This window comes from Lissotriton helveticus, chromosome 6 (assembly GCF_964261635.1).
Source record: "Lissotriton helveticus chromosome 6, aLisHel1.1, whole genome shotgun sequence".
Classification (NCBI taxonomy): domain Eukaryota; kingdom Metazoa; phylum Chordata; class Amphibia; order Caudata; family Salamandridae; genus Lissotriton; species Lissotriton helveticus.
In genome coordinates this window covers 1,817,254,333-1,817,271,501 of record NC_136067.1, presented here as the reverse complement: position 1 = coordinate 1,817,271,501, position 17,169 = coordinate 1,817,254,333, and positions in this window count along the sequence as shown.

The following is a 17,169-nucleotide window of genomic DNA, read 5'->3' as shown; positions in this document are numbered from 1 at the left end:
TGTGGTTAAGAATTGCATGGTGTGCTTGAAATACAATCCTGGTAGGGGAACCCCAACTCCAGCTGGTCATTTTGCGCCTCCAACGTACCCGTTCGAGGTTTTGCAGCTAGATTTCATCCACATGGAGAAGTGCAACAACTTAAAATACGTACTCGTTGTTGTTTGTGCCTTTTCGAGATGGGTAGAAGCATATCCCCTGAAAGATAACACTGCCATGTCCACAGCTAAAACCCTTGTCAAAGAATTCTTCCCCAGATTTGGCTTACCGAGAATGGTCTGGAGTGATAATGGGAGTGAATTTGTGGGTCAAGTGATGAAGAGAGTATGTGAAGGGCTAGGAATCCAGCAGAAATTCCACGCTGCAAATCACCCCCAATCAGCTGGACTAGTGGAGTGCTACAATGGCACGTTAAAACTGAAACTGGCCAAAATACAAGCAAGCTCTGGCCTTAAATGGCCCGATGCCTTACCATTAGCACTTCTATCGACAAGAATGACTGTGCATTCACTAGTGGGACTTAGTCCATATGAAATCGTGTTCGGCCGCCCGGCCAACATATGGGGAGTGCCTAGGCCGACAAAATTCAGTGAAATTGAACACCATGTATTGCTTGATTATTTGTATGAATTGACGGCTAAATTGCGTGTTTTACACCAACAGGTTCACGATACTCTGCCTCAGGTCTCTGAACTTCCAGGACAGACTATTGATCCTGGTTCGTGGGTCTTGGTTAAAAATTTCCAGCGGACAAAGAATGATCCGCCCCGTTGGACCGGCCCCCACCTAGTCCTTTTGTCAACGAGATCAGCTGTGCGAGTGGAAGGGAAGAAGAACTGGATCCACGGCGTACACTGTAAGAGGGTCCCTTTGCCTCTGCCGTACGACCGGTGGGTCCAGGAGGGTATTGCTGACTCTGAGACTGAGACTGTGCCTCGTTTTCTGTCTTTCAGTGATGCACGTGTAAAAGGAACAAATTCTGAACGTGAAAGTGACAATCTTTTGCAGGAAGCTGTGCCACCGTCAACTCGATTGGACACTACCGAGCCTGAACTCTTGTTTCAAGACCAGACATTATCTGGAAAAAGCCGTTATAATCTGAGGCCGAGAACTATGGACAAATAAAATTCCTTTTCTTTGCTATTTTTGAAAGCGCAGCTCTCTCCTCTGAGAAACTTTTTTATTTTTGTTTTTCGAACCACCATCCGGGTTCAGCTGTAGGGTCGCGGGCGACAAGTCTTTGGAGTGCAAGCCGAAGACACAAGGTCGACGGTTCTGGTTGGTCCTTGGGAGTTCCCTGGACTGACAGGCGCATTCCTTAGCACGGAACACCCTACCTCCGCGAGCAGCAAGGTTAGAGGATGGAGTTTTTCGAGATGGAGAGACCTGCCAAAGAGATGAACTTTAAAGCCAAAATGTGTACAATGATGACCAAGAAACGTTTTCTGATGTTATGCATTTTTATGTTGTAATGATGTTTTTAATAGGATATGTTTTATTTTATTTTCGAGTGACATTTGCACCCACTATACAGCCCATGCCTCCTTCTACTGTTTCCTCACATTCTTTTCATCCTTTATCCGAACATGAGTCCGTTAGGAGATTAGAATTTATCAATAACTCCTTCGTTCAGCTTTTGCACCAACACCAATTAGTAGTGAACACGACTAACTGTTGGGTGTGTGGTCTTATGCCTCATACTACTGATAAAGGTATCCCTTACCTGGTCCTGCCTTTCAGCCATAATGGTTCTGTGTGGGCATACAGAACGATGTTCATCTATGCTCATGAAGTCCACCCCCTACGTTCTGAAAAAGATAATCTTAAGAATAGTGCTCTAGTTAAGGGTATAGGAGATATGATTAGAGAAGCTACTTCCTATGAGACTATCCCGAGAGATGAGACACTAGCCTATATTGGATGGAACGTGACCGGATATGGAGTTACTCTGAGTGAGAACCAGCGAGCAAAGAGATCCTCCCCGATTAAAGTGATCCAATCAAGTTGCTGTGTTTTCATTCCTGATAACGCTCCGACAGTGTACCAGGCCATTTCCAGACTACATAAGATCTCCGAATCTATTCATGTGGACAACGGAGATTGGTCGTTGATGGGGTGGTTCTGGGAACTGTTATCCGCCTGGGGATGGAAGATTCTGATGGTCATTGGGATGACATTAGCCATTCTTTTCCTGTTTTGTCTGTGCGTACAGTGTGCTCCTGCAATATGTGGCCTCTGTGCTACATCATGTATAAGGAGGCCTGTATCGAGGGACGAACTAAGTAATAGGATGATGCTACAGCAACATCTCAATGATTTTATGAATATAGACCTGGACTCAGATTAGCGTGAGTGTAGGTTGATTGCCTATGTACGGGCAAAAGGAGGGTCTGTGGTACTGAAAATTCTGGACCCGTGTCATAGACATCATCGTATCATGACGATTTTGGTGTCAGTAGACCGAGAATGACGAGTATATTACATGCAAGCATTTTTGTCGTATTCGAGCGGCGACATCACCCTGAAATCAGGGATCTTGTCCTGAACCCTCGGGTTCCATTTTGTGCATGGCATCCATTTTGTGGTTGCCCTCACATAGGCCGATGACTAAGGCCAAAACGAGTCTTAAAGGACACGTACACCTTTGCTGACTTTTGCGTGACCTGTGCAAGCTGACTCCACTGCCCGAAGCCAAACCTGTTCGGCCAGTTCCTTTTCCAGTGGCCGAACGAGATTAGGATCAAAGTGCTGCATGCCATAAACCTTTCATTGCACACAACTATACCTAATCTCGCACACACCTGTCTCTGTTTCTTTCTTTATGACTCGCTTTACGAGGAGGAGGTGCCTGATTTTATTAGGGGTCCGGTCGATATTTGATGAAAATGTTGGGCCTTGCCGGGAAATTGATTGTGGGCTGGACAAACTGAAAATGTGCTTGTCATCATGAATCTGCTTTTTCTTTGTCATCAAAATATGTGAATGGTCAACTGTAAAATAAGGAATGTTTGCCTAAAGCATAATATTTTGTATAAAAAGGGATGGCTGGCTTTGTAAGTTGAGCAGTCTCCTGAGAATATACACCGTGTTATACTTCTAGGATACCTGTTACTGGCTGCAGCCAATAAATTCGATCTTTGACTTCACCAAGAAGACTCTGTGTTTCTGTAGTCTGGGACAGGAAGGACTCGAAGTCTTAGGGTGTGTTCCCTGGCACAGCTGGGTACTAAAAAACCCAGTACTTCAAGAAGAGACATTTTAGAGACTGCAAAATTATTTGCAATCTTGATACTAAATTAGAGAATAAGCCTATCCATCAAATAAATTTGACAAGTTGCTGTGGGTGTTGGAGGACATGGGCAATTGGACTGCGAATGTTCTTGAGCCAACTCAGCGGAACAAAGGGATGTAATTTCATAGAACATGATGGCTATCTGCTTGATTCTAGTGTTTAACTGTGGAATTGAGGCCATTGTGGGAGTTGAATGATGCACCTATATTACTGACAGACTTTTATATTTAGGGATTTATGGGCAAATTAACAGTAAGAGTGAAAGACATACATTCTGTGAAAGAGGGTGTTTCAGGAGTGGAGCATTAGTCTAGACTGCACATCGCATTTGGTGGCTGGAGGCTGGAAGTATTGAGATTTGTCTTAATCATTGTCTGGGTTTTGTTGATGTACTTTCTCAATCAGGGGTTACTGGGATATGCTCATATGAATCAGAGCCATTAAGCTCTGATGTCCCATGGATTAATCATTCTATTGGACCCAAAACTGATCACCAAATACACCCTTTATAGCTCTTGACTCTCTAGGGAATGAAGTCAAACAGTCCAAGGCTTACTCATGGAAGTGATGTAGAGTTACAGACTTAGCACTCAATAGGCATCAGGCAATAGGCATCAACCCATCAATAAATAACTCTTCAGACAGTACTTTGGTTTACAAAAAGAAAATTCTACATTATTACTCACAAAACTATAAATACTGCCCACAATCAACAGAGGACATTTCTTATGGGTAAGAATTGAAGCAGTACCACCTTACCCTTAGGCACAGTATGTAGTGGTAACGTGCACTGGCTCATCATCCTAGGACAGGGAATCTCTGTTGCCCACATTGGGAGCTCAATTCATTTATAGTTACTTGATAGTGCCAATAGATCACTCCTCTCTCCCCCATATGGGTTCTCCATTCTCATGGTGTCTCTCTGTCTGGCCAAATGTGTTTTGTTCTTGGTGAGCATGGTACACCAGGATCACTATCTATGCGGGCTCACCATCCCAGTAGTGTGCATCAACAGTGTAGAGATGAGGTTGTCTCTCCCCTTGCCCAGCTGACATGTTCACATTCTGGCACGAAGTGCTCCGATGCCGTCATTTTAGATCAGTAGGGCGAGTACCAATGAAGAGAAGGCTGCGTCTCAGACATGGTGCTCACAGGTCTGACAGTCTCACAGCTTGCGTTCGTTCTCCGGCCCAGTCATAACTCACTACTCAAACAAGCTAAACCCTTTGTTGAAGTGGTAATATCCTTGTGCTGGTGCAGTGCCTTCGAGGGACTTGTAAGTTTCTTCTACTACTTCAACTTCCTCCAGCACTTGGATGATTCTTGATGCTAGACTTTTGGCCTCCAGAACTCTCTCAGTCAAGTTCCTCCTGGCACCTTCCGATTAAGGTTTCAGTGCAACCCCTATGCTGGGGACACATCAGGGACCTCAATCCTCCCGCATATCGCTTCATATCAGACCTGGTCTGTGGGCCACATGGCAGACAGCGGCTACCAGGCCCACACAGTGGTAGTTTATGTTGTTTGTCACTGTAGTAAATCTACACTGACCTATATGCACTTACCTTCACAATATACTGCTACTCAATATTTAGACCGCAATAATTTAGTCCAACAATATTTTGTAGTCGATATTCTGACATACAACCCCCTCAGGTCACAGGAAATATCATGAACCTTTCACTATCATAGACAGGTTCAGCCTCTGTGCACATGCTAGGTTAGTGTGACACCATAGCGAAAGTAAAAGTTAGGATACCAGTTTTGCATGAAGTAGGGCACTCAGGGTAGGGTTACATGCCCTTTCACCCTGTAGGGGACATTCCCATTCCAACTGTGCTAATGTCACAGCAGAGGTGGTGAGTTGTCTCCCCTTGGCTCCTTGACAGCCCCTCGCCTTCACGGACGTCTTTCTTATTGAGGGTGCCTCCAGTACCACTCCTAAGCAGTTGGTTAGCCCAGTCCCTGAAGTAGAGTCCAGGTAGCCCCTCTGGGCATACTAATTGAATTTCCGTAGGTTACTAGTGCCGAACCTGGAGAGGGGAGTTTAATATTGGTACTCAAACCTTGTTACTCTAGGATTCTCCTACTTTCCACAGGTATGAGATCACAGGCTACTGGTCAAGAAATTAAGCCACGAGTGGACGCTTCTGCCCCATATTTATGCTCAAGTTGCAGACACACTTTCTGTATTCCAGCAATTCAGTTCTATATCCGATTGTGGGAGGTTCTGCGCTTTTCATATTGCCATACAAATTGGTACCTATACTGCCATGATTTTTGAAAGGGGCACACATTTTCCAGAGCCATGCTGGGAACCTTTCCCCAATTTATAGATTGGTGACTTATGATGTCAATAATAAGGAACACCTTGATGGTAGTGGTTTGGAAATTAAAGAAGATGGAGAAGGATGAGAACTGCTTGACTTAATGAACAAGGAGTTATTTGATGAGGAAAGTTGCAAAATAAAATAACACAATGGGGTGGAATTGTGAAAATTTAAAAACTGATTCTAGGCTGTAGTAATCCATAACTGCCATGTTTTTTTGCTCATGCTAACTCTGCACAACATAGGTGCCCATCTACGAGGCAAAGCGAGGAACACCTTGGCACTCGAGTAAAAGAGTTTGCAAATAAGTTTGCAAAGTCAAATTTGTTTATATTGATGGTAGTTGTGAAGGCTGTGGACGAGGTCTCACGAGCACAGCTATGCACCTGCTTGTATTCTTGGTGGGAATTTAGTCGTGAATGACACTAGAAACAATGTAGTACAGCATAAGTGTACACCTTGCTTTTACTCTGAGATCTTTTCTTCATTTTCCAGTTATGGTGTTCTCTGTGGGCTCACTTTATGACCCACAGGCTACTAATTGTCACAATAAACACTTTGTACACTCTACTCAAATGTATAAGAGTTTTCTTCAACATATCCCTACTCTGGATAGTCAATACATGCACACAGTACCCGTAAACTTATAGTTATTAGAGGAATCAGCTTATTCACAAGGAGTTTAATGTATTGGACGTTTAGGTTTTATACCGTGGCTGGGGTTTTGGGACTGAGGCATTCATTTTCAACGTTTTGCCCTTTCCTTGCTTATCTCGATTGTAATTGTATTCACACTTATGTGAGTGGAGAAAGATCTAGGACAAGGATGGTCCACTGGCTTTCACCTCTTTGCTTTGCTCTCTGGGCATGTGTTGCTTGAGAGTTTAATTTGGCCGAGATGGTTGTGATTGTTTTAGGATGCTTCCTCACTGAAACTTATGCTTATGTTGCAGCCAACAGTTTGTTTTACTTTGATTGTTTATAACATAGAATGAACTGTCTCAAAAATCACAATATGAATCAACATTTTGTGTGAGTTGTCAGTTCTTAAATTTAATTTTCAATACTTTTTGTGGGCTAATCACAAATGTAAACCTACAAGTAAGTAAATCTAGATGTGTAAGTTTACTCTTACACTTCCGAGTAACTTTACAACTTTTGGCTATTCACCATTTACAAGTGTAAAGTTACTCAAAAGTGTAGACTTTCGTCTAACTACCCATTAAATTCAGGGTCTGGAGCCTAATTTACTATTGTAAAATTACTACTTGCAACTTTTCACTCATTGGCAGGGGTTTCTGCCACTGAGCATCTCTCTATGGTAAAGTATGGGGAAAATGTTAAATGTTTATTAAACTAATAATACATTAGTAAAATAATGTATTGTTAAATATTAAAGTAAAATAATGTAAAATATGTATTTTTAATGTAGAGCAAAAAAGCTATACCATGAATACCTTTATTTTTATTAAATATTTAACTGTTTAAAATAATAGTGGATTAAAATAAAAATTATTTTTATTAAGATTTAAATAAAATAAAATAATTTAAAGTTTTAATATTTTTTTTGCAAGAAAAATTCAGTTGCATTAATACAATTATTGTATATTTTGATATAAACTAACATTTAATTTGTATTTATATATTATAGATGATCCCGATTAATCCCTCCCATATAGTCACAAATATTACCCAATTTCCATCGATTCCCACCTTCCTATCACAATCACTACTAAAACATATACCTGCATGTGAGGAGATTTGCACGGTGGGGGAGGAGATCTCCGCTCATAATAGATAGGAGAGGCAGAGGTGCTGAGCTCCTCGCGGTTAGTGAACAGCATTTTATATGTTAGTAGTACAATTGCCAACACTCCTCCCCCACAAGCGCCTTCAGACCCTCAAGGGTGAGTAGCACGCTTACAATTCCCTGATTGATTGATTGATTGATTGATTGATTGACAATTGTAGTACTATTAAATGTGCTCCAAAATGCAGTTTGTGAATAGGTGCCTCGGTGTGTAAATAAATGCAATGCCTAGTTTATGGCCAACTATCAATACCCCTATGTTTGAGTCTCCATGAACAGAATGAAAGAAGCCATTTCAGTTCAGCACCTCTCTTTAGAACGTGCGCCAGCAGCTCATCCTAATAATTCAATTAGCTGTATATTTCATTTTTTGATTTCTGGTGAAACACCAGAAAGGCAAAATGTAGCAGCAAATAAAATACCATCTTTCGAAAGAAAAGGTTTATAGAAAATCTGCAGCCCCAGACTGTGGTGTCAGCTGTCAGTCGGTCGAGCATCTGTCAGGAGGGCCCTTGCTTGACTGCCGCTCATTGTAACTAATGCCTTCTCAATATGGCGGCGTGGTGCGATAGGTTACACTGGTAATGGAGTACTTCCCGAACAGCTGAGCCCGCTCTATTCCTCGCAACGAAGAGTCCCTGGAAGGCGAGAGCCAGTCGGGGGATTAAATCCTCTAAACAGCTGCCGCAGCCCCCCGTGGATTTATGCGAGCTCGAGGAAAACTGGCTCTCTTTAACTAAATCAAACTTTATCAGACAGTTTTACTGGTGCCTGTTAAAAGAAAATGTGCTCGCGAAATAGTAAACACCTTGTTACTTTTTAGGTTGGATTATAAAAAACGAAAGGAAACTCGTACAGTGATACAACCATAAAGTTCCTTGTAACTAATGTTATGAGAATTGTTTGAACCCAAAGGAAAGCATAGGCTCGAAGCTACAAGGAAAGACCCAAGGAGTTCACTGCACACCACGTGAAATAAAATAGTAAAGCGGGTTACCACACCGTGCCGTCTGCAAGGGGCTGTAGGCATTTGGAGCAGTGCGGCTTGTAAAGAAGCTTTATTGCATTCTTTCATATCCAGGGCTATTAAGCGGTTTATATACTCGCACACTAATAGGATTTCAGTGGTTTAGCGCATTCTACACCTAGTATTGTAACCATAAACGGTTTTTATATGGTTGGTTTGCGCCTTTGTGCGTTGTCTACGTGGGTGGACCGTGGAAAAGAGAAACATATTCGCTGTAACTAGAATAGAGAAGGGAGTGCAAAAATGAACTTTCTTTTTATATTCTCTTTTTTATTAACTGTATGAAATAAAAACATAGGAAAAGCATCGTTTTGACACACTTAAAAGTCCACATCGCATTAGTAAATAATAAACAAAAGGTGCTCTGCTTGTTCTATTTCTTTTGGATTAAGTAACTTGTGAGCTTGACAAAGTAGGAAATGAATAATTCTAGTACTCATGCCGAGAATTGATTCTTAGGAATAAAAACGTATGAACTGGTGTACGATGAAAGGTGTGCCAGGATCCAGACACACACTGTCAGGCATCTGGATATAGAAAGGGTACAGTGTGCTGATGCACTGTTGTGGATCTGCTTATGTTCTGGTAGAGGGGACATCAACAAAGTGGCTGATGCCCCTGTGAGTACATCACAGGGGTATGTGTCACTATATTGATATACTGCTGCAATGCTGCAATTTCTATTAGAGTACAGTTTGCTGCCCCCGATGCTGGGGCAGGACGTTTGTGGTGCACATCAAACATTATTTGTCCCACCTTTCTTTGATGTGTAGTTAGGTCTTATCAGGACAGAAATAATAGTTTGATTGTTCCCACCTTCTTTTTTGCAGAAATGTGAACATATGTGTGAGAGGTTGGCCTGGTATATGATGTTCACTAGTTAAAGTGGTCACTTTGCAACAGTCCAAACAACACTTACAGTGATTTAAGAGGTGAAAGATAACCTTAAAAAGCTATCCAAGTGGTAGCTGTGGAGAGCAGCCTTCAGGCTTAGTCTTGAAGGAATGTTAAGCAGCTTGTTTTACCAGAATGCAACCATAATGTATTAGTTAAATGAAAGAAGAACCACACAGTAGTTATAAAAAATATGTATTTAATATTATAACACACCTTAAATACCTCACAGTATCTGCTACGCGCAGATAAACACAAAACACACAATACTGTAGCACAGAAACAAACGTAAGTAGCACTAATACACAGAAGGCTCTAGGGGGAGACCAAACTATATACTAAAATAGAGGTGTAAGAACCACGACTCGAGTCAAGACAATGTCTAGAGGTTGTAGAATCTTTGGGACCCCAAGGAACCACACATGGTGAGTAAGCAGGGACCCACGGAGGACGGGTGCAGTGTGAGAACACGACTGTATGCTACGTACAATCCAATGGGAGCGTCGCAGTTGCAGTTTTAGTGTTTAAGGACCCTTCCCAGTGGATTACGAAGAAACCCTTTCAAACATAGAAGGTTGGAGAGCCACCCCACCAGTGGATACCAAAGTACCAGAGATACCTATCACAGGGAAGCCGGGTGCATAGGGTCGAAGTGGCGTTGGATACCGCCATCGTTCGCAATGGGAGTCGTCAAAGAAATTCCACTGCTGGGAAGAAGAAAAGTGTCTGGTGGATCCTACAGGTGGATTCTTGAAGGAGGGAACCTGAAAGCAGAAGCGACAGAGTCTGGGTCACTCAGGAGTAACCAGGGGCTTGGTAGAGGAATGCCCACCGATGTCGGGTGCTTCAGGTGTGAAGATGGAGACCTTGACTCTGCAGCCACGGGGACCAGGAGATGTCGAGGATGACCAGGAGCCGGATACAAGCTGTCCCATGAAGGACTGAGGGGTCGGTGTCCAGCGGTTGCACCTGCAAGCCGTGGCAGCTGCAACCCACGAAGAAAGTCGAGGAAGGTCACAGTCGGGCCCAGCAAAGACCAGGAGACTCATCACAGCAAGGGGAGTCAGGGCCGGCCTGGAGCAACCAGGGGAGCCCAAGAAAATGAGTGTTGTCCCTCAAATGGACCCACAAGCCGAAGGCACTGGAGTTGCGAGATGACCTCTAGGAGTTTCACAAAGTCACATTTTACAGGGCACAGAGTGCAAGGAGGCCAACGTCCTTTGTATGAAATGTGCACAGAGATTGGGTCTATCAATAGCCCAATGGAATTAGTTGGGGAATTCCAACAAGCATATGCAATTGCAAAAGTACACAGTGCACAGGGGTTTGGGTTATGCGGTCCCCACGAGGGATACTGGCCTCAAACTTGGTGAGAGCGCAGCTTAACCTAATGGAACATATGAACCCACCGCCTGTGTTGCTGGAGCCTTTGGAGTCTACAGGAGCCCAGGATTAGCAGACCAGTCAGTTGCATTATAATGCCTGCGAATGCAGGGGAGTGACTCCTTCACCTCAAGGGAGATACTTCAGATGTCCTTAATGTTCCACAGGTCCTGCACAGAACCTGTATGGTGGACAGGCACAGACGATGTTTGGGCTGGAGAAGGAGACAAAGTTGGGCCTAGTCAAAGTCCAGCAAAGTCCCGAGTGTCTAGACGGTCGAAGTTCAGTGGTTTCTTGATCAGAATCTTGTCAACGTCGAATCTACGGTCCTACAGCCAGGTAAGCACTTTTGTACCCACGGGAGAGGGTTGGACAGATTCAAGGGACCCTCCCAGGGGAGGGTCAGGACAGTGGGGAGGATATTCCCATGTCCTTTGTCCAGTTTCGTACCGGAGCAGGAGCCAACGGCTCCCAGGACTGGTTTGAAGTGGACTATGCACAGGGACACCAAGTGTGCCCCCAGATGCAGTCTTTCAGGCACTTTGGAAGTGCACCCACCCAGCCCCAACAGACCAAATCCTGTCTGGGAGAAGGTTGCACCTCCCTGTGACAGGATACCTATTGTCCTGCCTTCCCCTGCTCGAGCTTGGCTCAGCAGCAGGAGGGCAGAAATGTGCCTCTTGTCAGCAGCAACCATTTTGCGTTGCCCGGGTTGAGAAGGCTGGTACTGGTAAGACAAGTGACCCCACAAAGCTTGCTTCAGTTGGATGGAATCAAAACTCCCACACCACATCAACATGTTTTGTTGCAGCCGTTTTCGAGATAGCATTTTAGGCGAGCATATTGTGCACCTCTACCCATATGTCTGGCTGTGTTACCAATAACCCAGGAGAATGGTCCCCGAAGGCTGCAGAGGGGCTCGGCATATGCAGAGGAACCCTCTCACGTAAAACCCAGCACCCTGCCTTCAGGATTGTCAAGGGTGACCTATAGATATAGTAAACCTATATCTAAAGTAAGTGGTGCATGCACCAACGTACACAGGCTGCAATGGCAGGCCTGTAGTTCCATTTTGCATGGCCTCTCATGGGTGGCATAAAACATGCTTCAGCCCATGGGAGGCCTCTGTGGTACCTATGCCCTGGGTACATCTGTACCATATACTAGGGAATGACAAGGGTACCCCGGTATCCAATCTAGAGTGTACATGAATAACATTTTAAGGAGAAAGCAGATAGACTTGGGTCCTGATTATCAGGATCCCAGTCAGACTATTCAAAAACCAGCAAAACACTAGGCAAAAAGTGGGGGTAACCATGCAGACAGATCCTACCTTCGTACAATATTTTTGCATTTTTGTAGCTTATTTTTCAAGAGCTTTAGACTGCCTCTATTAAAGTCTTGTGTTACTTCTTAATTTTGCACACAGAGTTTGTTGCATCTATTTATGGCCTGGGATGTTACATCTTGGTTAATTTAGCACCTCCTCTGACTCTGTAGATATGTCTAGTAAGTATTTCTGGTACTACACCCGCTTACACCCAGACCTCGTGTACCCTGATGCAGTATTTGTGTCTGACTCCATCCACAAAGGCATCTAAACCAGCCCCTGCCATTCCATTCTCTTGCCTGATGCCTGCACACCTCTTGTGAAGAAGCAACAAACCAGAGCATTCGGTTCTGGACACTGTCCTCCAATGGCAGCTGGTTTATTAAAGGGCTGATGACTACATATCCTTGATTGTCTGCTTAGCTGTACATTTCCAGAAATATAAAATCTTTGTTGGCTTCTTAAAAGATTTTTGATTTTAAAATGAATGGTTTGATTTATTCTATAGCGGCCTTTACTCTGTCATGGCGGAGGAGGACCTTACATCCTCTACCCTGATGGACAGCAGACTGAGATAAAGGCAGCCCAGCAGTGATCTCTGTACCATCAGGGAAACCACTGTCACTGCTCGAAGATTGCTATATGTGACTTAATTATAGGACTCTGACTTGTTTTGTCAGCTGGCACCTTTTAGGTGTATTCATGAAGCCCTCACCCACCGACCTAGTTGGTGGCATGCTTCATCATCGGGCCCACCCAGTGACACCTAATGTGTCCCGGGTGTGCTACAACGCCTGGTTACAGCGGAGCTGGTATTTTTCTGAGAGTGCAGTGTAGGGGATTGTGAAGTGAGATTTAAAAACGGCTTGGCGGGGGTCCCAGTACCCGAGGGTAAATTAAATTTTAATAACTGGGCCTCCGTCAGCAGTTAAAACAAGGCAAGTGGATGTTGTGGTGGCTAGTTAAGACCTCCTACATCCGGTGTTGGTCGACATGTTTCAGCCAGTGCCTTTAACAATGCTGCCTTTCCTCAGGACCTTTAAAAACGTGCTGGTGCAATTTACAAAGTAAAAAGTGGAGTGTTTTACTCACCGGAGTGTGAGGACGGCAAAACAGGTACCCCGCTGGTCAAACCTCTTGCCGATTCACTCCAGGAAACTAGTAAACAACAAGAGATGCCAGTGCTGCTACTCAATTAGACAAAATAACCTTTTTCTCCCAAAGCATTGGAATGAAACAGTATGCTTTGTATTTTTATTTACTTTCAATTATTTTATTTTATTCAATGCTTATTTTTGCTCATATTATTAATTTTAATTTTTCAAACTTTGCATTTTTAAGACCTTATGTACACAACGAAAGCATTATTATTTACAAACACATTTCAACATATCAAAAAGGAACATTCAAACTATCAATCATGCCTCACTCGTACCGTTACAGACAACATAAATTAACTAAATATCAGCTAGAATGACAGTATTCACAGCACAGCCATAAACAATTTATTTTCTCAAAAAGGAAGTCTAATCTGTTTTAAATTCCTTTGGTTTATTCTGTCCTTTTGGCTTTTTACAGTCTATGCGTTTCGAACTCGCGTTTGTTTAAGGAGTTCTCATCAGGACCATAGTCTGCAAAAAAAGGGGAAAGACACCTTACTTTAGGACAAATGTCTTTTATTTCTATATGCATACTGCCACCTCCATCACTACTAACCTCCTTATCTTACCTCTTATGTATCAGAGCGTAGAGGATGCGAGTTTGTCCCCGAAGTGCAATCAATTCTATTGCAAGGAAAATGCAGAGAATCACGACCAACATTCAACATTGAGCAACCACACCCATCCGTCAAATCACATTATTGTGTCACTTACTTTTGGAAAAAATGGATGTACGACTTGGTTCGTTCGACTGCCTGGCTCTCTAACAATGGAAAAGAACCAATGAGTTGTAATTTCTAACTTGGCCACGCTGCTGCGTTTTAAGGTAACAGCCTGTTCTTACCTAGTTTGTGGGTTCAGGCTTCAGTGTACAGTGTTCGTGTGCTCCCGCCTGAAAGAAACAAGAGGAGATGCCATTACACATCCGGGCGTCCGAGAATCATTTGTGGCCAAAGATCAATCCAGATACACGTAAATCTTTACCTTGAAGGGTCGGGGCACAGACCATACAATGCTTTCCTTCCTCGTTCGTGCTCCGCGTCTAAAGTGAGTGGCGTGGGCTTCCGGGTTTGCAAAGGATCATGGGGGATGTAGTTCCGAACTCGTTGTGCCCATTAAATGCACCAGCTCGATTCCATTTGTGTTACTAATTTAAATTACATCACTGTATCTTTTCTTCTGCGTTTGACCTAAAGTATGGTCCACTTTGACACTCTGGGATTTTTGATGTGGCTATTTGTCATATGCCCGTGTTCCTTGATTCTTCACGGGCTTTGCACTATATGATGGGGCACGTCTGGAGTGCAATGTTTATACTTGTACCGCATCGGTCGTGCGGGATTGGTGATACTGTGTTGTATCGTATCTTCTCTCTGGGTCGCGTTCAGTCAGTTATGCGAGGGATCATGGGATATGCAGTTCGACTCTCTTTAGTTTGCCTCTTCGAGTGACCCTGATATTGTCATCATGTGTGGGGTCTTTCGTGGGTCTGCGTGTTGGAGATCCATCTGCAGGACAGCACTGGTTGCAGGTGGTCTACGAATGCCTGACACTCACTTTGATGGCCTGTACTGTGGACCTATTTTAACATTGTCCACAAGTACTACCAAGTTTCAGTATTCTATTCGAAATTACAACATACATTAACCTAGTTTGAACATCTCTGTAAATTCATTCAAACCCTGTATGGCAGAGTTGAATTTGACTATAAGCATGGCTTCTCTTCTCGAGAGCTTTGCTTCCAAGTCGCCACCTCTTACGTCGTTGTCTACTTTTGAGATTACTGTCCAGATTAGGTCTGTTTCTTTGTGATTCTTTTCCCGCCAATGGTTTACAAGGGGTGCTGTCGCCACATTGTTATTTATTCTCGATTTGTGCTGTTGTATCCTGATTCGCACCTCTTGGTTGGTTTTCCAATTGTTTACAAGGACATATGATTCCATATATCACGTACCGGGATTTGCAGTTCGTAAATGTCTCATGTTTCCAGATTGTGTTTTTATGTTCAAATATAATTCCTTCTTTTGTTGTATCACAACATGAGCACTCCAGGAAGCATCGGCTGCAAATTGCTAGCGTATGCTTGAGAAGGGAATCCCCCTCTCACACTTAGAACACCTTAGTGAGTGTAACACATAGTCTGTAAAACACTCCACTTTTTACTTTGTAAATTGCACCAGCACGTTTTTAAAGGTCCTGAGGAAAGGCAGCATTATTAAAGGCACTGGCTGAAACATGTCGACCAACACCGGATGTAGGAGGTCTTAACTAGCCACCACAACATCCACTTGCCTTGTTTTAACTGCTGACGGAGGCCCAGTTATTAAAATTTAATTTACCCTCGGGTACTGGGACCCCCGCCAAGCCGTTTTTAAATCTCACTTCACAATCCCCTACACTGCACTCTCAGAAAAATACCAGCTCCGCTGTTACCAGGTGTTGTAGCACACCCGGGACACATTAGGTGTCACTGGGTGGGCCCGATGATGAAGCATGCCACCAATTAGATTGGTGGGTGAGGGCTTCATGAATACTCCTAAAAGGTGCCAGCTGACAAAACAAGTCAGAGTCCTATAATTAAGTCACATATAGCTAGTTCTTGTTCATGATACATATAAACCCTTGGGGACTCGGACTAGCTTTCTAGTCCCCTCTCTCTCTCTTGATATGCGCACTGCTCGAAGATTGCCAGAAGGTGAGAATCTGTTCTTCTTTTATTCAAAATGTGAATTTAAATTAATATGTTTGGTTTCAATAGACTGATGACGATCCTGCACTTCAGCCTTTTTCACCCCTTCATCTTTCCATTCAGCAGTCTATCACCCTTTCGGCCTACCCTTCAGCCACTGCAGCATCTTTTTAGACATGTTATTCGGATTTGATTTTCATACCCTTGTCAACTTTGTCACTAAAAGTGATTGTAGCAGCCTATTGTTACTCCGGCGAGTCCTTCCATCTCTGTTGCTACTCTCTCCACTGACTCTGGTGTAGAGTTCTCACTGACTGCTCTTTTACTGCATGACTTGAATAAACACATATTTGCTTCCAAATCGTTGCTGTTGTCTAACTATAATACATGAACTGCAGAAAAACACAACAACTTGGTTAATGAGACAAGCTTCTCAATGAGCATATACCCACTTCTTTGGTGAACCTACCTTGAGTACTGTGGGGCAGATATACAAGGAACTGCATCTGCATCTGCATCTGCATAGATGATTCAGTTTCCTTGCTTCAGCTGCAAATGTCCTTGCGCCACCATGGATGCGCTGTATTTACAATACAGTGCTCCATGGCGCAAGGATTAACAGAAGCGTCAGAAATTCTGATGCATCTGTTGGCCCAAAAGTGACGCATTGCTGAAGTTGCTCATGAAAGTGATGCAGCTCCTGCAATGTGCCACAACAGATAGGTGAGTCCCATTCAAAAAGCCCTGTATCATTCCTTATGCCTGGTCTGACAGGCGCAGGGAATTTGACGCAGTGAAGGCGTAGAGTGACACAGTGAAATGTAAATTTCACTGCACCAGTTCTACATGGCTTTTTGCGTGGGAATGTCCACTCTGCATACACTATACTTGACGCAGGTATAATGTGACGCAGGGCTTTACAACATGACACATCTCCCTAGATGCATCACGTTGTAAATTAGCCGCATTGTTTGCGCCACCGTTGTGCCAAAAATAGTGATGCAATGGCAGCGCAAGGAAGCGCAAGGGTTGTAAATCTGCCCCTGTGAGCTTCTGTGTGATTTGCCCGTACTATACTTTAAATAACTGCAGAGCACTGGAATACTGTTCTACACACTTGATTGGCGCACACTGGACTTGTATGTGGGTTGGGTTTAGGTATGTAAACATGATGTATTGCATGGTGCTACTGAACTATAAGTAAATATGTGTGGAATTGTTTCACGCTAGACCATATTGGCAATGTCAGTCTCACA